General features: G+C 42.4%; 1 protein-coding gene across 2 annotated transcripts in view; it reads left to right on the top strand.

Annotated features, from left to right (window-relative positions):
• The first annotated feature begins 14111 nt into the window (after positions 1-14111).
• Positions 14112-23596, top strand: part of GALNT1 (polypeptide N-acetylgalactosaminyltransferase 1) — a 71554-nt gene continuing 62069 nt past the window's right edge. The window contains exons 1-2 of one of the 2 annotated variants that reach the window (XM_081344132.1): positions 14112-14632; positions 18218-18328. The gene's annotated coding sequence lies outside the window, so the exon portion shown is untranslated. The remainder of the gene's footprint in view (positions 14633-18217; positions 18329-23596) is intronic. The other variant, XM_081344133.1, reaches the window with a different exon arrangement.

Raw genomic sequence — 23596 nt, 5'->3', positions numbered from 1 at the left:
GAGAGGCAATGAGATGTTTACTAGCCTTTTCAAACAAGAGTTCACAGAATGTTATCTACAAATCCTTTGTTACCTCTGTCTTGCTCAAAACGACATGCACATGAGAGATGCAGAAAGAAGGAATTCAGATTGCATTTCCTGACTGTTTAAACTTGATTGTAGAAACGTTACAGACTTTAAATTGCAGATTTTAGAAATTAAAACACATTTCTCACTGGACTTTAAACTTGATTGAGGTAAACACATGCAGCCAGTAAGGATTAATTGCTGATTTTTTTTTTCACTTAAGCTTTGCAGATAACATGCATACACAATGGATTGCAGGCAGTAAAAATTAATACTTGTCTTTTGACTGAGCAAGGATGCAGAGAGAAGGAATTCAAATTACTTTAAACTTGATTGCAGAAACATTTTCTAACTTTTTGTTTGTTGAGCAACATGCAGACAAGAGAAATTTAAAATCATCTTCTAACTATTCTGGAACGACGATGTTGTGCTTTAATTAATCTCTTGTAAGACTTCTATGGTCTGTGTAAGCAGATATAATTAACTTTAACAGGTCTCTCCAGATAGTTTAAACTCGTAGAAACACCTTTTATATAGAAATACCTTTATTGCAATTCAGATGACGTTGTACAGCATTTCCAAGATATTCCCGAGGTGTCTCCAAGGTTAGAAGATGATAATGCTCCCAGGGTCTGCATATTGGGACCCCATGTTTTCTGCTAATGAAGCATGGCTCACTAGGGAAGAGGGAGGAGGAAGTCCATCCCAGAAAGGGGAGGGGAAAGGAAATACATCATATGGTAGGAGGGTCTGACTGCCCACATTGTGATTTCTCCACTCAGCCACGTGGTGGCAGCACATCAGTGTATACAAGAACTAATTTTACTTTAAAAAAGTATACAATAATGTTATTAAAGGCTATACATGAGGCCCTGGAATGGGTAGTCTATATTTGATAAGGACCCTGATGTATGTGATTCCCTAAAAAAGTCCTGGTAGTAGTAGTATTGTCCTCCTGACAGTGAGGACAATTAACCAGTGGAACAACTTGCCTCCAGAAATCATGGGCACTCTATCATTGGAGATTTTTAAGAAGAGGCTAGACAGTCACTTGTTTGAGATGGTATAGATTCTCCTGCTTGAGCAGGGGGGCTGGACTAGAAGACCTCTCCAAGGTCCCTTCCAGCTCTATTCTATTCTATTCTATTCTATTCTATTCTATTCTATTCTATTCTATTCTATTCTATTCTATTCTATTCTATTCATTCCCTTTTAAAATAAAATTATTTGTTTTTGTTTTTTAACTTTGCCTGGATAAGTAACAAAGAATGAAGTACTTGGGATAAGAGGCTGTCACCCAAAAAAGAAGGGAATATCCATTGAGTCTCTTCTAAATAGGTGGACAGGATTATGGGGAGGCTGAGCTCTACCACCTGTTTATTGGACCCGTGCCCTTCCTGGCTGGTTTATTCAGCTCGGGAGGAGACACGAGGCTGGTTCCAGGCAGTGATATCTGCTTCTTTGAGCGAGGGTGTCTTTCCCGCCGCCTTGAAGGAAGCGGTGGTGAGACCCCTTCTCAAGAAGCCTGCCGAGGTAGGTAAAATGAAGACCCAGATTGTTGGGGGCAATAAGCTGACTTTGTAATAATGCCGCTTGGGGGGGGGGGCGAAAGCCCTAATAAGCAGGCATATACATAGAATGAAGGCTATTGCTAAACACATTGGTTTGTGCTTTAAATTGTAAGCCACCCTGAGTCTTCGGAGAAGGGCGGGATATAAATGGGATTAAAATAAAAAAAAATGGGCTACAGACCTCAGGACTGCCAGCTGAGCAACCAGGGCCAGCAGCTGCAGAACTATTGGAAGAAAAGGTTTTTACCCATCACAAATTTACAGTGACTGAAAAAGAAATACTAATCTGTTATTACAGATCAAGTCTAACAAGAAGAGGATATTTGAAACAAACATACAGATCTGGAAAGAATAACATCCAGAATCAGAAAGAACAGAGTCTAACAAATCAATTATAATCCAAAATAAAGTATTCACAAAAGCAGAATTGGAAGATCTGCAAAGGTCTGCCCAGAGCAAAGAAATTAAAGTCTTGCCAGAAGTAACTCATACTGTAAAGGCAAACCAGCAGGAGTTGACAGTAGAGGAATCCAGCAAAGACATAGAATTGTTTTCATTTGGAAACCAGGCACCCTTTCTTTTGCCTCTAAAGAAGTATAAAATTGAAACAAAGAATAACTGAGCATGTAGAACAGCTGTCTGCAAGGAATATAAATCCCTCTGTTCCCCACCATCCAGTCAGAGCTGAAAAAGCTCTTTGGATGAGAAGCGAAATGTCTTCAAAGAAAAATAAGAAAGTCCAGTTGTCTCCTCAGCTCACCACTCTGCCACTGGTAAAATATGTGTGCTTTCTTGTTATCAAAGCCACATTAGCATAATTACAAAAGTAAAAGTTTGGTTTTCCATTGTACAATCTGAATAGTTGCCAGTAAAGTGCTTGAACATCAGGAAGTTTGGTATGTGTGCACTTGTGAAATGATGTTATGCTGTGATTAAGGAAATGCTGGAGATCATTCACACTGAAAGCTATGCCCAACTTGCTTCAACTTCCCCCACTCACCTATGTATGCCCTTTTAGCCCCTGCACTCTGTAGCTCCACCATCCTAGCTGACCTTCATTGTCTTGCTCCTGTTGATGAAAAGGCATGCCCACTCCAGCTTTTCAAAAGCAGTTTCTAGCTGGTTGAGGCCATTTCCCCCTGGCTGGTATCATGAGGAAACCACTGTGAACAACCTTGGGAAGAAAGCCTTGTGTAGTTAACATCTGCCTCGCAAAGAGCCAAGTGAAGCATGCTCAGTCAATAGCAGGAGCAAGAAGACAGTAAAGGTCCGATAGAGTTGTAGAGCTGCAAAGTGCAGTGGACCAATTCACATAGAGGGAGGAGTTAAAACATCCCTGCAGTTGTAAGTGAAGGTAGACTGCCAACTGCCCAAATTTTGATCACTTGATTGCAGGAAACCATATCAGCCATAACTTACATATAGAAAATCTTTATTTGTATACCTGTGTATGCAGTATCATTGTTTTTAGTATGTTGTTCATAGATCATACTTAAGTAAAAACAATTCATATTGGCTCTTTAGATTCAATTCTGTCAGTGTCTTGAGGCAGAGACTGCAACAATTATTCAATATCAAGAGTTTCCCATTTTTGGTTTATTGTTTGCTATGAAAATAAAAGTTTAATTTTCTTTTGGCTGGGCAGTAGATACCATTCAGCATGGACCACCACTATTTTTATGGCTATAGGAGAAACATGGAAGGTAGTCCTTGACTTAAGCCATTTGTTTAGTGACCGTTTGAAGTTACAATGGCACTGAAAAAAGTAACACTGAATCCTTACACTAAGGATTATTGCAGTATTCCCAGTCATGTGATCCAAACTTGGGCAGTTGGCGACCAGCATGTATTTATTTATATGTTGTCCATCTCACTGTCCTGAGTGGCTCTGAGTATTGTTTCATTGAAACATGAAATAGTCAGAATATTCCAATTGAATTGATATGCCCCAACTTATGAATCATCTTCAGAAGATGATAATTTTAGAAGATTGGACATGAAGAACAAGTTCCAAGCATCAACAGAGAGACACAATCATGAGTTACTGCTCCTGACTCTATCACGGATGATTTAAACACTGAGCTTTCAATGCAGTACACAAAAATGCCATCATGTTCATATAGGAGCTAGAGGGCAGATAAGAAAGGGAAATTATTAAAGAAAGCACACCATACAGGCTGATCTACACAGGAATAATCTGATATCTCAAGTATGCTGATTCTAATTGATCAGTGTTAGCTGGAGTCAGCTGAATGTTGGAAACCTGGAATAGATAACCTGTTCAGATTACTTTATTATACGCTGCATTTTAAACATAATATATATCTGCCTAAAAGTCCAGCCAAATGAATTGGCAATTATAGAGTATATTTAAAGTAAATTAAATGAAGGAACAAATAAAATCAATATTCTTGTTGTTTATTATTATCTGCACAACTATGGAGACATAAGTGATGCCTTCCAAAATCAAAATATAAATCTTTTAAAGTTGCATGAAGAATTGCAATGGGGAATCTGCTGGGAGATGACTTCTTCCTAGCATAATCTTACCAAGAAATTCCTAGCTGAATTTCCATTGCTGAAATTCTCAGAGTGGAGGAGTATCAACTGTTCTTTAATTAATCCTAACCAACAGAATAGATTTGGAAATGCTACAGTAAAACAAATAGCACTATATGGCACAAATGGTGCCATGCCTTGCTACTGGCAAGGGATAGAGTGAACCTCACAAGCAATGGAAAGAATATATTCAGAAAACGACTGGCTCATCTTCAGAAGGGCTTTAAACTAAAACTGAGGGGGGGGGGGCAATCTTCAAGAACTTTAGAACTTCATTCCAACCAAAAACCACTAGATAACCAATCACTGAAGGAAGTAGGGAGTAAAGAGAAAGAATAAGAAAAAAAGGGAAAAACACAGTGAAGTAGAAAGTGATGGAAAGGATGGAAAATCAAGATACAAAGTAAGAGACATAAGTAACATACCCAAGATGCATAAAGAACTCAAATGCCTATACATGAATGCTCAAAGTTTAGGAACAAACAAGGTGAACTTAAAATACTAGGGCATGAAGGTAAATATGATGTAGTTGCCATTACTGAAACATGGTGGGATGAAACTCACAACTGGAATATACTGATGGAAAGATACAAACTATTCAAAAGAAACAGGCCTAAGAAAAGGGGAGGTGGAGTTGCACTACTGTATATATAAAAGATCACTACATCTCTACCGAAATCCACAAAACCAAGCATGAAAACCTCCTAGAATCCGTATGGGTCAATATAAAAGGAAAAAAAGAATGAGGTTGCTGTAGGTGTATACTACAAGCCACCCAACAAGCAGAAGAAATAGATGAACTTTTTGCTAAACAACTAACAAATGTATATAGGAAATATACCATAGTAGTAATGGGAGACTTTAACTACCCTGATATCAACTGAGAGATAAACTCTGCAGCAAATGAGAGATCAAACAAATTCTTAACCAACCTAGCTGACAACTTTGCCATCCAAAAGGTAGAGGAGGGAACTAAAGGAAAAGCTATACTAGACTTAATTCTTACTAACAGAGAAGAAATGACAGAGGGACTTGAAGTTGCTGGAACTTTGGGCAAGAGTGACCATGTCATATTGGATTAAATGCAAACACAAGCAATAGAACATAATTCAGCCAGTGTCTTAAACTGTAAAAGAGCTGATTTTAACAAACTCAGAGCCTTAAAACAATTCCACAGCTGAAAATCTTAAAGGGGAAAACAACTCAAGAAGCATGGGAAACTCTGAAAAATATGGTCACAAAAGCCCAGTCCAGCACAATACCACTGAAAAAGGAAATCCAAGAAGAAGTCAGCATGGTTGTATAAAGATCTCTCTGATAAACTGAAAGGACAAGTACAAAAAATGGAAAGAGGGACATATAACTAAGGCAGAGTATCAGCCCAAATCTACAAAGATGAAGTCAAGAAAGCAAAGGCTTAGAATGAACAAAGACTTGCAACTAAAGTCAAAGATAATAAGAAAGTTTCTTTCAACATATAAATAATAAGAAAATAACAAGAAAAAGGTCAAGGAAACAGTAGGTCCACTTAAGAGAGAAGATGGCAAGGAAGTAACAGGCAGTAGAGAGAAAGCAGATCTGTTTAACTCATTCTTTGTATCAGTCTTCACACAAAAAGAAACTATAGCACAACCTACCAAAAACCAAACTGTAAAAGAGAGACTAAAAATAAAAAGTAAAATAAGCAAACCTATTTGATCTTCATGAATGTAAATCACTGTGACCTGATGGACTACATCCAGAGTTCTGAAGGAGATGACTGGAAGATGAGTGGCTAACAACAACAACAACAAAATAACAGCCAGAAAACAAAATAAAATGTAAAACAATTTGTATAGGTTAATAAATAGAATGCAGAACTTTTATAGAGCAATGTGACTGCAGAAAAGTCTGAAAAAAGCTAGATATTTAGGGGATTTCTTTCATTAGAGGTCCCCAGGCAGAGTTAGAGAGCCATCTGATAAAGAATATTTGTAGCTCAGGGTTTAAATTAGGAGTCCTTTGTGCTTTGTGAGATTGTTTCATTATCCAAAATAAGTAGCATCATCAAAGAGCCATTTGTCTGACATCTTCTTTACTTCCACTTTACTGCTTCTGATGTCAAGAAAGATACAAAGTTCGGGTTCTTGCTCTTCTGGTGGTTTCAATCAATGTTATTTAATGATGCTGTAATGTGTCTTTGATGTTGTCTGTCCATCTTCTTCTGGGTTGTCCCATATTCTTTGATCTTGAAGGGTTCTGGAACAAAGGGAAATTGTTTAGTCTAACTGTTGCTTTCTTGCTTTTTGTAATCAGCTTGTGCACCAGAGAAATTTCATGCAAGCTTGGAAAACGTACATAGACGTGATATACTGAAGGAGGGAATAAGGGAGTGTAGCGAAATGATTCATGTCTTCTTTATGATGTAATGGCTCTGCTGTTTAATTTTCATTGGCTAACAAAGTTTATAAAGCAATGCTACTAACTTTCTAAGTCGTGGCACTTCTGGACATAACTTTGCCAGTGTTTCAGATTGTTGGCCACCCAGCTGCTTAATTTGATCAAGTAAGGTGCTGCTTGATCAAGAAGTCTCTGATTGGGTTATCTGATTAGATTGATATGGTATCTCAAGTTTAAGTAAGGGACTGGGACCTTATATTTCTGGCGAACCAAACAGGGACTTGAAAGGTTTTTTTTCTTCAAGGTTGTTTTTCATTAAAACTCTATGAATGAATAACGTTGTAACTCACAACCTTCAGGCATGACATCCAGGAAAACTGGTGTGACCAAAAAATAAAGTCAAGAGCGCTCTCAGACCCATTGTGTCTGGTGACTTTTAAATTAGCCAGCCCAGCAGACCTGAGTTTGTCTGAACCCTGAATGTTTAAGGAGACTTCCATCTCGTCCCAGGGAAGGTAGGAGGAAACAAGAACACAGAAGAAGTAGAAGTAGAAAAAAACATTCTGGAATTAGGGGGAGGTGGGAAGTGCTGTTTGCATGAATGAAAGAATGAGATGGACAAATTGTTAGAGGTCTGCTCTGGAGCGACAGGGAGAGTGCTTGTTGAGTTTCAGTCTGTTATCAGGCAGGGTCTGTCTGAGATAAAAAGGGGGGCCTAGGTAGCCTCGATCTTGCTAAAAAGACCTAGAAACCCTTTAAGGAAGAACCTTAGGAAAATGATTCTGAATTGTTTTGCTTAGATTTGTAAATATTTTCAAAAGGTTTGATGCTCTAATTTCAGTCTTTGCATACACACACACACACACACACACACAGAGACACACACATATATATCCAGTACATTAACTTAGAATACCTTATTAAGGTTTTCTTTTCTTTTGTGAAGCTGTACTGAAAAATAAGTTTTTTAAATCTCTTCATGAATGTTGATTGTGGAATAACAAAAGGACTGAGCTAGGGGGGAAAAATCAGCTGATTTGAAACCTGCCCAGCTGTTAACAGCACTAAACTAATCTGATTAGAACATGAAGTGATAGAATTCCAGATAAAGGTTCAGCCTGATTGTTTATGGATGGACATAGCAAAGTTGATAAGAGAGACGTGGTGGATGTTGGATGGAGAGAAGAGAATGTTAGTGGAAGCTGGGAGGAGGGTGGGGTTTCCCTCCCTGTAGTTAACCGAATTTGTTAGTAAGAAGGAGAAGAGACTTATGAATAATTTTGGAAGTTGGAAAGAAAGATTAATAGTAAAAGGGGAAAAATTACTCATAAAGTTGATAGAAGAGAATGCACATGGGAGGCTGAAATGGGGCAGGCAGGTACACGAAGGAAATGAATGTTGAGAGGGGGAGAAGTTATGTGTTTTGGTTTTGGCTGATGTTGTGGATGGTACACAATGCCTGGACAGGTTGTGACATCTAGTGGTGAGGCCATTTCAATACAGGCCTCAACTCTGGGAAATTTGCCTTGTCCTGTTTGAAATGATGGATGGGAGGCTTTTGTTACATGAAGGTTCAAAAATGTCAGTGTAGAAGAATGTTACTTAGTATTTGCATAATCTGGAGCAGGTTTTGTCTTCTATTCCAGTACAGGCCCAGGCTGCCCTACTACCTGTCTCTGATCATTGTTCCTGGAGAGTGGGTAGAGGTGAAAATAACTTGTCACCTATAAATACCAGTCCTGAGTGGTCCCAACCATGCCAGTCTTCCTGACCTCAACTGCAAGCCAACACACGACTTAGGATTTTGTCGACTGCTGTTTCTGCAGCGACGTCTCCCGCATGTAGGGGAAACTCTAGCAAGTCTTTTATTGCTAAAATGTGTGCAGCTGGAGCCAGATCGGGCTCCACGTGCAGCAAGGGCAATTTGCTAAGGCCGTCTGTGTGGCCCATTTCTTTGCCGGGTTTGTGAACCAGCCTGTCGTCATAGGCCGAAAGGAAGATAGACCACCTCAACATTCATGGCAACAGAATTTGAGGTGTCTGCTTGTCCATTGTGAACAAGCCTACCTCCCATATAGTCATGGAACTTCTTAACCCCGGCCATGATGGCCAAGGCCTCTTTGTCAATTTGCGCATAATTGCAGTCCACTGAGGACAAGGTCCTCGAGTAATAGGCGATGGGTGACTCTCTTCCATCCGTGACTACCACAGCTCCAACCCTGTATGGGGATGCATCACACGCGATGCAAACTGGCAGCTTTTTGTTAAAGTGCATGAGCACCGAGTTCAAGGACAACAACGCCTTGACTGCCTGGAAACTCCTTTTGTGGAGCCAGTGAATATTTTTGTCTAAGAGCCAGTGTAGCGTCTCTGCCACTGTGGCCTTGTAAGGAAGGAAGGAATGATAAAAGTTTAGGAGGTCCAAGAAGGCTTGAAGCTCTCCCTTGGACCTAGGGCTTGGTGCCAGCTGAATCGCTTTCAGCTTTGACTCTGCAAGATGGATGCCCTCAGCATCGATCCGAAACCCAAGGAATTCTGTGGATGGAACCCCAATCTTGCATTTGTCTTTTTTTAGTCTAAATCCTGCAGCGCGGAACCACTGAAGGATGGCTCTAAGCCGCTCAGCTAGAACTTCTGTGGACTCCCCGGCGATGAGTACATCATCGAAGTAGGGGCAGACCCCCGAATACCATTGAGCGTGCGCTCCATGATCCCTTGAAAAATCCCCAGAGCTACACTCACCCCAAATTGAAGGTGCTTGACCTTGAAGTCCCCCTTGTGCGTAACAATAGTTTAGGTGGCTGCTGTCGCCTCGTCCACTGGCAACTGTTGGTAGGCCTGTGCTAAATCTAATTTAGCGAACATGCAGCCTCCTTGCAATGACACCAGAATATGGCTGACTGGGACAGGGTATGTGTGCTGCTGCAGTGCCCTGTTAATGGTACACTTGTAGTCAGCACATATTTGTACCTCTCCATTGGCCTTGAGTGGCGTTACAGTGGGGGTCTCCCACTCCCCACTGTCCACGAGCTGCAAAACCCCCTGACTAACAAGCTTGTCCAGCTCTGCATCGATTTTATGGTTTAATGCAAACGGCACACAGCGGGGCTTAACCTGAATTGGCACGACCTGGGCATCAAGTTTAAAAGCTATCAGAGGGCCCTTGTACTTTCCCAAACCTGGGCCGAAAACATCTGCGAATTCCTTGCAGATGGAAGACAAATCTGTTGTTTGAGTCCGGTGAATGCCGGTCACTTGGATGCCCAATCCATCGAACCAATTGAGCCCTATGAGGCTTGTATGCTGGCCATCTACCACAACAACGTCTAGTGGGCCTGAAAACCCCTTGAATTTCACTGCAAGGGTGGTCTTGCCCTTGACCGCCACCCTGGAATTCTGGAAATCAGTAAGTAGAATATTAGATGGTCATAGCTTGACCCATCTGTTGCTATGGTTGCAAACAAGCCAAAAAGTTCTGATGGAGATGATGGACACAGCAGAGACTGTGTCCAGTTCCATTTTACATGGAACCCCTTGATGTTTGACCTGCAGTAGCATCTTCTGTTTCAGAGGTCCATGGCACCGGTGCGGAAAATGTTCCAGCAGCGGGAGCAGAACCATAGTTGGTGTTGCCCCAGGGCCCCTGTACCTCTCCTGAATCACTTGTCTGGCTGGCGGTCCCTCTGGCGCCCTCGACAGAGTAGCAATGTGGCCTGGTTTTCCACACGCCTGACACGTGGCTGTTCTGAAACGGCAATCTGCGCATTGATGGCGGCCTCCGCAGCCATCTTGGGAACAGAACTGCCTTGTCAGCTGGCCTCATTCCTCTTTCGTGGTGCTGCTGAATCTTGCCGACTTTGTGGTCGGAGTTGGTGTCTTCCACCCATTCAGCGTCCTCGTGGTGGACTGTTTCTGTAGATGGCGCACTTTTGGAGGGCCACAATGCCTTCATAGCCCCTCCAGTGACTTTGTCCACCATGACCTCCTTTAAGGCCTCTTGAAGTGAGAGAGTCTCCTTCGCAAAGAGTTTTTGTTGGAGCTGTCTGTTCCTGAGTCCACAGACTAAGGGGTCTCTTAGTCGCTCCTCTAGGTCGGAGAAATTCAGAGTTGCAATGCTTGGCAAAGTGCTGCAATGAATTCTGTCACTGACTCACCGGGTTGTTTGCGTTGTTTGAAGGCATGCCTCCACACTATCACCGATAGCTTAGTCTCAAAATGATTGCGCCATTTCTTCTTGAAGTCAGCATACGTGACGGTTTCTAGAAGCGCCAGGGTGACCAAATTCTCAGCAATATCGAAGGTGGCTGGGCCGCACACACAAAGGAGGGTCGTGGCCTTCAGCCCGTCTTCGCTGACTTGATCTGCACGCAGCTACCAACTTTCTAAGGCGTGGGACTTCTGGACATAACTCTCCCAGTGTTCCAGATTGTTGACCACCCAGCTGCTTAATTTGATCAAATAAAGTGCTGCTTGTGTCAATGCTGTGACAATGGATGTTCCTGCTCTGACAACTAAGGGATATCGCAACCATTTTTACTCTGCTTTCAGTGTGCTTTTTCTGTTGTTTAGGAATCAGATGTAGAAGGGGGGATGGGGTGAATGCTTGAGCTCAGCTAGCAACAATAATAATGCAACTCCGTGGGAATTCAAGGACACAAACTTGTAATGTACTGGGCCTTTTATTTGAACTGTTCCATGTGTCTTTGAATACTGTTTGAGATAGCTTAATCAGGGAGTCTATGTAACGGTTGCAGGCTGCCCAGACATGCAGTCTCCAGGACCACCATTGATTGGCTCTGGGGCGGGAATAGGTTCCTTCAAACCTATTGGCCGCTGCCTTGTGGCCAGCTGCATTAAAGAGCTGCGTAGAAGCCTTGGTTACTAGTTCTGTTCCTATTACTACAATAAAGCAATGTTCCTGTTTGAACCTTCTTGTCTCGCCTCCTGCTTCCAAGAAACCCACTACACAACACTGGTGATGAAGGTGGGATCCTGCTTCTTCGGAAGAGCTGAAAGTCACTAGGGGGTGAGGCCAGCCAAAGCGCCTGGCAGGGAAAGCATTCTCCTCCCTCGGTCGGCCTAGCACGCAACGCTAGCGACCACCAGCCCTGCGGACCAGTCCCAGGGCCTACGAAGAAGCAGGAAGAAGCAACGAGAGGCCCAAGCCACAAAGACTTCCTCAAGATGGCGAAAGTCGGAAAGCTTGAGGAGTTTGATGTTACTCACCTGGAGAGATGGGCATCATACATCTCGAGGGTCGAAAACTACCTCCATGCCAACCAGGTCACCGAAGATGGCCTGAAGGCCGCAACGCTTCTGTGTGTCTGCAGGCCTGCAACCTTCAATATCGCAGAAAACTTGGTTGCACTGGTGCAGCTGGAGTCTGTTATGTACGTGGACCTGAAGAAACGGCTCGGCAACCACTTTCAGCCCAAAGTTATCGGTGATAGCTTGGAGGCATGCCTTTGAACAAAGAGTTCAGTAGCCTGAAGAAATGGCAACGGAATTCATTGCGGTGTTAAGACAAGCTTTGTGCCTGTGTCAATTTTTGGACTTAGAAGAAAGGCTTCGAGACCGACTCGTCTGTGGACTTCGGAGCAGAGAGCTGCAGCAGAAACTCTTTGTGAAAGAGACTCTCTCACTCCAGGAAGTTTTGAAAGAAATCATGGCGGATGAAGCCGCTGGCGGGACCGTGAAAGCCATGTGACCCGCCAAAAGCACTCAACACGAGGAGGCCATCCATCACAAGGACGCCAAACTTGCAGAAGACGTCAACTGCAAGCACAAAGTTGACAAAGTCCAATGGCACAACAACAAAGAACCAAGGACTAATTACAAGGCAGTTTCCTTTCCTCAATGTCCGGGTTATGGCGGCCACCACCAACACACAGACTTCAGGTTCCAGACAGCCACATGTCGAGCCTGCGGGAAGACTGGCCACATTGCTTCAGTCTGTAGAGGTCAACAGAAGGACCGCCAATTGGACATTCTGATCAGGAGAGGTCCCGGGGTAGCTTAGTGTAGGGTTTTGCTCAAGCCGTCAGAGCATTTGCCGTACAGGAGCTCGCCACCCTCTTAAGCCCAAGCTGCGACTTCAAGTCAAGCTGCAAGGCGTCCCTTGCAGGATGGAACTGGACACTGGTTCAGCCGTGTCCATCATTTCCCTCGAAACCTTGTTTCGTCTGCAACCGCAGCAAGAGGTGGGCCAAGCTTAGGTCATCCAACATAATCCTGACTGATTTCCAAAACTCTCGAATTGCCATCAAAGGCGAGGCCACATTGGCCGTTAAATTCAAGGGGTTTTCAGGGCCCCTGGATATGATTGTGGTGGAGGGCCAGTGAACGAGCTTAATTGGGCTTGATTGGCTTGATGCTCTGGGCATCCAAGTCACTGGAATCCACTGGACACAAGTGGTGAACTTGGCGTCAGTATGCGAGGAGTTTGTGGACGTTTTTGACACTAGCGCTAAGCTGCCCCGTGATTCAGGCTAATTGGAGAATGTGATTTACGACTGCTTCCAGGGGGTGGGAATTGCAACTCGTTATCTGGGGGAAGGGAATTTAGTTTTGGGTTCAACTATGTAGTGCTGATACTTTGTTTTCTGAATAAAATGTTCTTTATGGAAGAATTCTTACCTTGAAGTTCTTTAATGGGACTCATCTATCAGAACTATGACAGCTTGCTCAAGAAGTCTCAGCTTGGGTTATCTGATTAGATTGATATGGTATCTCAAGTTTTAAGTAAGGGACTGGGACCTTGCAATCTTTTCCTATTTGATATACAGCATTTTAATTTGCATTCCATTCTTGCACTGAGCAGAGAGGAAGGTATAAAAACCTCTTCCAACTCTGCAGTTCTAATTTAGCATTTGTTGCATCAAATCGTCGATCTCTAAAATCAACGTACTGCGGATTATTGAACTCTGCACTAGACAAAAAAAATGCACTCCAAGTGTGCACGGAAAGAGGGGCAATTGGCTTAATAGTACTCTATTTATGTAGAGTCCTTTTCTTTTACACACCAATTAGATTACCGCTGGAAAGCCCCGGCTTTGATCCTCTTGAATGATTCGAGCGTTGCCACGTAAACCCGCCTTGGCTTCCGCCTGTTATCCTAGAGTAGACATTTCGGGATGTTCTTGTCTTGTTCTTGCCGAATGGAGCAAAGCAACATAAAAAGTTGGCTGTTTCCAATTTCATCTAAATCTAATTTTGGAATCCTATACGTGCCCATGTAATTTAAAAAAAAAATTTCAAAATGATTCAAATAGAGTAATTTTTAATAATGGAGGGGAAAGAAATACTTTTTTTCTATTATGAAGTTCTATTTGGTGTAGTTTTAAGATGCGTATGTATTAGAATAATATAGGATAGGATAGGATTAAGATAACGCTGCCTTACGATACGCCCCCACGAATCTACCGTTCCGGCTGCCACCTCTCCCAACTTTTACTCTCTTCAGAGACAGCCACTCGAGCTGGATCATGTGACCAATACATCCGGTCATTGTGGGCGGGAATAGGATGTTCTCTCAAATGGCAGGAGGCGTTGCTGGTTGGGTTCAGTGACTCTGAAAATGGTAAGTTTGGTCTCAAGGCGATGAGCTGTCGGAGCTGACAAACGTGCTCGTTAGGTGGGGCTGTTAACGGCTTTCCCGCCCTGTGGTCGAGAAGCAAGTGGCTGCCAGCTAAATAGAAGCGGTGCTGAAGAAAAGGAATCGAGTTAACGGTGAGGCCTGGGCAGGCACCTGGTGTGGAACAGTGATGTTCGGATGGCACCTAAGGAGTCAGCGTAGATGTGCATCACCCTTTCTGAGGCGATCCTAGTTATCTCTCAGTCGTTGAGCTCCAAGTCCCCATAGCATTTGAGATAGCGAGACACAACCTGTGAGTGGAAGCCTCTGTTAGCGCTGGCGTTTACAAATTTTGGAGAAAGCTGATTCTGGAGCCGTTCTTATTTCCCTTGCCCGCCGCCTGGAAATACTACTTGGCGGAATAGCAGTGACGAAGTCGCTTCTTGGCGACAGATCATCTTGGGTAGAATGAAAATTGATGGAGGTGAGTTTATTTGCATTGTCCCCTGTAACAGTCTCCTTTTAAATATGTTTCTTCTTCATCACAGTAAAAAGGCAAGCTCAAGTGCTTCTAATATACCAAGAAGCATTGTATGATTATTTTTGACAATATATGTAGAAGCATTTGGAGGGTATTTAAAGTTACATCCCTTAAAACTGAATTTCTTGTCACTATGAGTTGGGGGGTGGGAGCACGAAGGGAGGCTCAGCTAATCTCAATGTATACATGGTTGTACTTTGACAATAAAGGTTCATTCATTCATTATATATTTAAAGTCACTGTATGCACTGAGATTTCCATTTGAACTTGAAGACAAGATTTAATAGAGAATGCCAGGACTTGTAAATTAGACTAGGCAATTGAAAAATATCCTGGGAGAAGACAGCAGTAAACCACTTCCTATTGTTGCCAAAAAAAGAATGTGGTTTGTGTCCATGTAATCACTAGTGGTGACTAGTAATTAGAAAGTTTTTATGTTTAAAAAAATAAGATTTCACCTTTAGTCAATTACATGTTTTGTCTCATGTATGGATGGGCAGAATCCATTTAGAGTCCCAATTTTGTAAAATTCTGAATTTGTTGATTCTCATTTTTTACTTGTCTTTGAAGTATATTTTTCATGAGAGTAATCCCATAGGAACATATTTATATCTATATTTATTAAATTTTTATACCGCCCTTCTCCCGAAGGACTCAGGGCGGTGTACAGGACAATAAATATTAAAAAACAAAGTAAAAAAGTTAAAAAACAATTAAATATTATGCCCGATATACAATAATTAAAAACCATGTTAAAACCCCAACCCCCAAACCCATCAAACCAGGCCGGATTGCTCAAATAAATAAGTTTTTAGATCCCGCCGGAAGGAGCAAAGGTCGGGGGCCATCCGGAGCTCGACCGGCAAGCAGTTCCACAGGTCTGGCGCGCCCACAGAGAACGCCCTCCCCCTAGGGGCCACCAGTTGACATTCTTTGATCGGAGGCACCCTGAGGAGGCCCTCTCTGTGGGAGCGCACTGGATGGAGGGAAGTTGACGCCGGCCGCAGGTGTTGCCGTAGGTAATCCAGACCCATGCCATGTAGGGCTTTGTAAGTCATTACCAACACCTTGAATCTCACCCGGAGGGCAACCGGCAGCCAATGCAGCTTGTGGAGCAAAGGTGTAATATGGGAGTATCGGGAGACTCCCAACACAACTCGCGCGGCTGTATTCTGCCCCAGTGGTCTTCAAGGGCAGCCCCATGTAGAGAGTGGTCTTCAAGGGCAGCCCCATGTAGAGAGCATTACAGTAGTCCAGACGAGAGGTCATGAGCACATGAGTGACTGTACGCAAGGCATCCCGGTCCAGATAGGGCCGCAACTGGCACACCAGGCGAACCTGGGCAAAGGCCCCCCAGTCACAGCTCCAATATGATCTTCTAAAGAGAGCTGTGAGTCTAGGAGGACCCCCAAGTTGCGCGCCCTATCTACGGGGGGCAATAACTCACCCCCCATGGCAAGAGATAGAGTAATCTGAATTTCCCGGGATGCAGGCACGAACAGCCACTCAGTCTTGTCAGGGTTGAGCTGAAGCCTGTTCCTCCCCATCCAGACCCGGACCGCCTCCAGGCAACGGGACATCACGTCGAGGGCATCACTGGGGTGGTTTGGGGTCGAAATAAAAAGCTGGGTATCATCAGCATACTGATGATACCCAACTCCAAAATCACGAATGATCTCACCCAGCGGCTTCATATAGATGTTGAACAGGAGAGGCGAGAGGACCGATCCCTGAGGAACTCCACAAATGAGAGGCCTCAAGGTCGACCTCTGCCAACACCGACTGCGAATGTCCCAGAAGGTTGGAGGAGAACCACTGAAAAACTGTGCCTCCCACTCCCAACCCCCTGAGACGTCGCAGCAAGATACCATGGTCGATGGTATCAAAAGCCGCTGAGAGGTCTAATAGGACTAGGACAGAGGAACAACCCCTGTCCCGAGCCCGCCAGAGATCATTCACCAGTGCGACCAATGCCGTCTCCGTGCTGTACCCGTGCCTGAAAGCCCGATTGGTACGGGTCTAGATAATCAGCTTCATCCAAGAACAAAGGGAGCTGCTGCGCCACCACGCTCTCAACAACCTTTGCAAGGAAGCGAAGGTTGGAGACCGGACTAAAGTTGTTTAATATTGCTGGGTCCAAGGCAGGCTTCTTGAGGAGGGGTCTCACCACCGCCTCCTTCAAGGTGGCGGGAAAACTACCCTCACTCAAAGAAGCAGTTATCACTGCCTGGAGCCAGCCTTGTGTCCCATCCCGGGCCGCATAAATCAGCCAGGAGGGACACGGGTCCAACAAACACGTGGTGGAGCTCAGCTTCCCCATGATCCTGTCCACGTCTTCAGGAGTCACAGGGTCGAACTCCTCCCAGATAACATCGACAAGACTGCCCGTGTCCTCATCGTCAGACTCTGCCCAGTCGGAGTATTTGCCTTATTCATCCACCAAACCTTATTATACTTTAATTTACCAATATTTCATTTATTTTTAATCAATAGTAGTAGATTATATCTAGTTTTTAATAAGAGTATTTGCAAGAATTTGCAGTCTTGCTACTAGAATTCATATACTCTAACCCTTAAGTTATAGAAACTTTTTGATTTTTTTTTTAACACTACAATACTAAATTGTGAATTGTACCTTATTTATGAGTAAAAAAAAGAAATTCATTCTTGGATCTTCTACAATAATCTATATGAACTTTATGTCGTTTCAAAGATTCAAGGCACATATATAATTACAGTATGAATTTAAAATTATATAAAAAGAATAAATTATGATTTCACCAATTTGAATTCAATTTTGAAAATATATTTTCTTCTGCTTGCACTTTATTTGAGTGAATTATATGAGTGTATTGTACTTTGTATTTATAATTATTTTCTTCTCTGTTCTAAATTGTGGGTCAGTTAACTGAAAGAAAAAAGTTCCTGGCAGCTAATTCCATTGAGATTGATGAACTAAATTCATGTAAATTAAAATTGTCTTGAGAAAAAATATCTGAAAGTAAAGAATAAAAATTAAGGGTGAGAAAATTGACTTTTGCTGACTTCCAGTGAGGACATTCCAAATTGTCTGAAGAAGCAGTGATGTTACAACTGAAATGATAGAATCATAGGGTTGGAAGGGACCTTGGAGGTCCCTAGCCTGACCTCCTGTCCAACACAGGAACACTCACATCATCCTGGACAAAGAGCTATCTTTTCTTGAAAACTACCAGCAATACAGCACCCACAATTCTGAGAAGCAAGCTGTTCCATTGGTTAATTGCTGTCACTGTCAACAAATTTCTCCTTAGTTCCAGGAAAGGTACTTTAAAAAGCTTCCACCTGTTGTTTCTTGCATTGCTTTCAGGTGCTTTGGAGAATAAGTCAACCCTCTTGTCTCTGTGTCTGCTCCTCAAGTACTGGAAAACTGCTATCATGTCACGCAACTAGAACTAGACTCAATAGTCCAAGTGTGACCTCACTAGTACAGTATAGAATTGTATTATCACTTCTCATGATTTTGATGATATTCCTCTGTTATTGCAGCTGAAAACTGCATTGGCTTCTTTGTCATCTGTGGCACACTGCAAGCTCATACTGAAGTGGTGGTACACTAGGACACCTAGACCCCTCTCACAGCTACTATTGTTGAGCCAGGTACTTTTTCTTTTATACATGTGCATTTGTTTTTTTCTGCCTAAGTACAAGATCTCACTTTTTCCACTACTGAACTGCATCTTATTTGATAGGGCTCATTTTTCTATGCCAGGATTTTTCTGAATCTTGAGTGTCTTTCAAAGTATCTTCTAATCCTTTCTGAAGGAAATTTAAGAATGTTTAAGAATGTTTTTAAATTCAGAATTAACAGCAAAGAGGTAGTTTGAATGTTGATTTTAGAATGTTTTAAAAGAATGAAGGGTCCAAATAGATTTAATAAAATAACATTTTGAAATTAAATACAGCTGTACCTTGGTATTTATGGTTAATTGGTTCCAGGAGGTATGGCAAGTACTAAAAATGATGAATAGCAAACAAACCACCTAACGGTGAAGGGGCCTAGAGAGCATTTGGAGAACCAGTCGGTCCGAGTCTGACCGAGCACAGTTAAGATCCTTTTCTAGATCTTATCTTGTGGCAATGGAGGTGGCAAAGCACGCTTACTTCACCACCCTCATTGCGTCCGCAGATAACCGCCCAGCCGCCCTGTTTAGGGTGGTCCGCTCCCTTTTAAATCAAGGGATGGGAGAGGACCCCTTACGAGGACGGGCCGAGGAATTTAGTAAATATCTGGTGGACAAAATTGCTCATATTCGGGCTGGTCTGGACTCTGACTGGGCAGTATCTGACGAGAGGAAAATGATTAGTTTGGCCGAGAACATTTGGGAAGAGTTTGATCCTGTGACTCCAGATGAAGTGGACAGGATCATGGGGAAATTAAGTGCTGCCACGTGTTTGTTGGACCCGTGTCCCTCCTGGCTGGTCTATGCCTCTTGGGAGGTTACACGAGGCTGGATCCTAGCAGTTATCAATGCCTCACTAAGTGAAGGGTACTTCCCTGCCGCCTTGAAAGAGGCGGTGGTAAGGCCCCTCCTTAAGAAACCTGCATTGGATCCAGCTATTTTAAATAACTTCCGTCCTGTCTCCAACCTTCACTTTCTTGCGAAGGTCGTTGAGAGCGTGGTGGCACGGCAGCTCCCTTTGGTTCTGGAGGAAACTGAGTATCTGGATCCGTACCAATCGGGTTTCAGGCCCGGGTATAGCACGGAGACGGCATTGGTCGCGCTGGTGAATGATCTCTGGCGGGCCCGAGATAGGGGTTATTCCTCTGTCCTGGTCCTATTAGATCTCTCAGCGGCTTTTGATACCATCGACCACGGTATCTTGCTGCGTCGACTTGATTTGGGAGTGGGAGGCACCGTTCTGTGGTGGTTCTCCTACCTCTCCGGCCGTTCGCAGATGCTGTTGGCAGGGGGGCAGAGGTCAACCCCTAGGCCCCTTAGTTGTGGGGTGCCTCAGGGGTCAGTACTCTCGCCCCTCCTGTTCAACATCTATATGAAGCCGCTGGGAGAGATCATCCGTGGCTTCGGGGTGAGGTATCATCAATATGCTGATGATACCCAGCTTTTCATCTCCACCCCGAACTAACCCAGTGATGCCCTCGATGTGATGTCCCGTTGCCTGGAAGCGGTACAGATTTGGATGGGAAAGAACAGGCTCCGGCTCAACCCGGCCAAGACTGAGTGGCTTTACGTACCGGCATCTCGTTTAGTCCAAGAGGTTCCATCTTTGGTTATAGGAGGAGAGATGTTACCTCCCGTTGATAGAGCATGCAATCTAGGCATCCTCCTGGATTCACGACTCAGTTTTGAAGATCATATTGGAGTCGTGGCTAGGGGGGCATTTGCCCAGATTTGCCTGGTACACCAGTTGCGCCCCTTTCTGGACCGAGATGCCCTACGCACAGTCACCCACGCACTCGTTACCTCCCGTATAGATTGCTGCAATGCTCTCTACATGGGGCTGCCCTTAAAGACCACCCGGAGGCTTCAGCTGGTGCAGAGTGCGGCTGCACGGGTAGTGATGGGAGCACCCCGATACTTCCATATTACACCCCTCCTGTGTGAGCTGCATTGGTTACCGGTTGCCCTCCAGGTGAGATTTAAGGTGCTGGTACTTACCTTTAAAGCCCTACATGGCTTAGGCCCGGGATACTTGCAGGACCATCTGCTGCCGGGAACGAATTCCCATCGCCCAGTACGCTCACACAGAGAAGGCCTCCTCAGGGTACCGTCGGCTAGACAATGTTGGCTGGCGACCCCCAGGGGGAGGGCCTTCTCTGTGGGAGTGCCAGCCCTGTGGAACCAGCTCCCCCATGAGCTTTGGATGGCCCCAGATCTCCAATCCTTTCGCCGCGGCTTCAAAACACTCCTTTTCCACCTGGCTGACCTGGACTGACAGGGATTTTAATTATGTTTTTAATTTTTTAACTCTAATTTTTAATTTATTTTAATTTTAATTTTAATTTATTGTACAGAGGCCTTTAATTTTAATTTTATCTTAACTTCTGTATTTATTGTATGTTATTGTTGTTAGCCGCCCTGATTCCTTCGGGAGATAGGGCGGCATATAAGTCCCAATAATAAATAAATAAATAAATAAAATAAATAAACTTATCATGTGACTCTTTGTTTCCACTGGGAAAAGCTTCCTGTCTGGCCCTTTTCCTATGTCAATTACTTTCCAGCATGGTCAATTTCCTGTCTGCCCTTTGTGGTTGGCCCCCACTTCCTTTTGCAATGATCTTCCTTGCACTATCAACTTCCTATCCGTTCCCCTCTTCCTATTGTAGTACATTGAGCACCAAATCAAAGTATTCAAGTACTCAGCACATTTGAGTACTGGGACAACATTTTCACATCAAAATGTGTCAAGTATCAAATTTGACGAGTTTTGAAGCAATTGAGTACCAAGGTACCACTGTATAAGGATCCTTCCCATGGGAAACTATGTTTTTGCATTTAGAAGAAATGATAAGATGGGGCTTTGAAGATTGGAGACTAGAGAATGCCAGAAGCCAAAAATGATTATAATTAAAAAATGGAACTATAGTTGAACTTGATCTGATTATGCAGAACCTTTTAACAATGGATGCATTGAGAGAACTTTGCATTTATTGCCATTATAGATAGAGTAGATGTTACCAAAGAGGGACAAATTTTACTGGACAAGGGTGATATTGATTTAAATGGTTGATTTTTTGATAATGTAAAAAGACTTTTTCTTAATAATGTAAAAAGACATACAAATAGTAGGCCAAAAATTGTATTGGATAATTTTATTTTATGTTGGATGTACAAAAGGGATTTCCTAATATTGTCAGTCAGTTCCGTGAGAAGAAACAAAGAAAAAATGAAAAGAAACCAAGTAGTTGGACACTATTTGAGAGGACTAAAGATTAAGTTAGGAGCAAGGGGAGGGAATGTAAATTGTTTGACCATGGTTAAAATGGAAAGGTTGCTATTTCTGGGAATTTTTAATGTATTTTTATTCTGACCAGGAAGAGATAATGAAGTTTAAATAGATTTTATTTATATATAAATGAGACCTGTGAAAGAGTTCATTTGCTCTATTTTAGATCTATCTGATTAAGGTTAAAACAGTTGTGTTGCTATCCCTGGTAACTTTTATTGGATTTTTCTGAATAGATTTGAAGAGGTATGGGGGATATATTGAATAATGAAATATAAACATAAAAAGGAATTCATGTGGTTCTATTAAATTAAGCTTATAAAGGATGGGTAGTTATTTCTGGTAACACTTAATTGACTTTTATTGATTGGATAGATGAGGTTTTAAAGATCTGTTTATAAAGAATGAGATGAGATATCAGGGTGAAGAGATTCATTGTTGTATTTTAAGAAATTTTGATAATACAATTTATACTTGCTGGGACAAGAGGGGAAGTAACTTCTTTTTCTATTTTATCGTTGCACTTTTTACTTTTTTATATTTTGCATTAGTTTAGTTAGTATAATGTAATATTAATAAAGTTATAAAAAGAAAACAGATTTTTGTTAGTGTAACAATGTATTAAAGAAATTATATATTATTTTTTCTGGTTGTTTTAGCATTTTAAATGCAGGATATTCTTTTAATACCTGGCATCAATATGTGTTTTTTAATAAGGAAAAATATGTCACCTTGTATTATTTAAAAAATAATACTTGCAATTTTCATTACTGGTTCTAAAACCAAGATTAATAAAACAAAATTTAGCAATAAAATTACAATTCAGAGTAGGCATTTCAAATTATTGTTGTTGTTAGCTGCAAAGTTGTGTCCGACCCACCGCGACCCTATGGACAACGTTCCTCCAGGCCTTCCTGTCCTCTACCATCTTCTGGAGTCCATTTAAGCTCACACCTACTGCTTCAGTGACTCCATCCAGCCACCTCATTCTCTGTCGTCCCCTTCTTCTATTGCCCTCAATCTTTCCCAGCATTAGGCTCTTCTCCAGTGAGTCCTTCCTTCTCATTAGGTGGCCAAAGTATTTGAGTTTTAGCTTCAGGATCTGGCCTTCTAAAGAGCAGTCAGGGTTGATCTCCTCTAGGACTGACCGGTTTGATCGCCTTGCAGTCCAAGGGACTCGCAGGAGTCTTCTCCAGCACCATAGTTCAAAGGCCTCAATTCTTTGGTGCTCAAATTATAGACGCATGTAAGTATTTAGTATTTGAGACATTATGAGTTCAAAATTGGCCAATCTGAAGTTACTGGAATTTTTTTGATAATTTCAAAAATATTTCAAGCCTAAAATAATTTCATTTGCAGCTCAAAACAAATATTTTAAGCTTGGATGACTTCTAGAATTTTATTTTTATACATTTTATTAGATTATAAATACAAAATACAAAGCAAATAGGACACGGTGGGGAGGGGAAAGGAAAGTGAGGGGGAGAAGGGAAAAAGAAAAAAAAGACATTGACTTCCAACTTCCTCTGTTGTAGTAGAACAATGCATTAACATCAAGCCTCAACTTTTTATTTTTCCATAATAGTATAAACTAGCCATTTCTATAACAACAAATCAATCTAATCAGTAGAACCCAAAATTAGGTTTCATTTTTTCCACCTCAAGCACGAAGTCCAGAAGTTTTTAGAATGATTGGAACAGCATCATAACATTTCTTAAGCTGGAACAGAATTTATCTTAATGTTTTGCATTCAGAATGTTTAACATTTAAAATTAATTTATTAATTATTTTAATTACTGTTAAAGTTCTGAGCTATATGAATGTTACAATAGCTTTTACAAATTAAACTCCATTTAATTCTTTGCCTTAATCTTTCAGTTTATTCAGGAGGGATGCATTCAAGCAGACTCTGAATTGATGCAGTTTTTACAAGGCATAGTTCTTCCCCAAATCAC

Source organism: Vipera berus (assembly GCF_964194415.1).
Source record: "Vipera berus genome assembly, chromosome: Z".
Lineage (NCBI taxonomy): Eukaryota > Metazoa > Chordata > Lepidosauria > Squamata > Viperidae > Vipera > Vipera berus.
The sequence above is the reverse complement of the archived record's forward strand: the minus strand, read 5'-3'. Positions and strand labels throughout refer to the sequence as shown.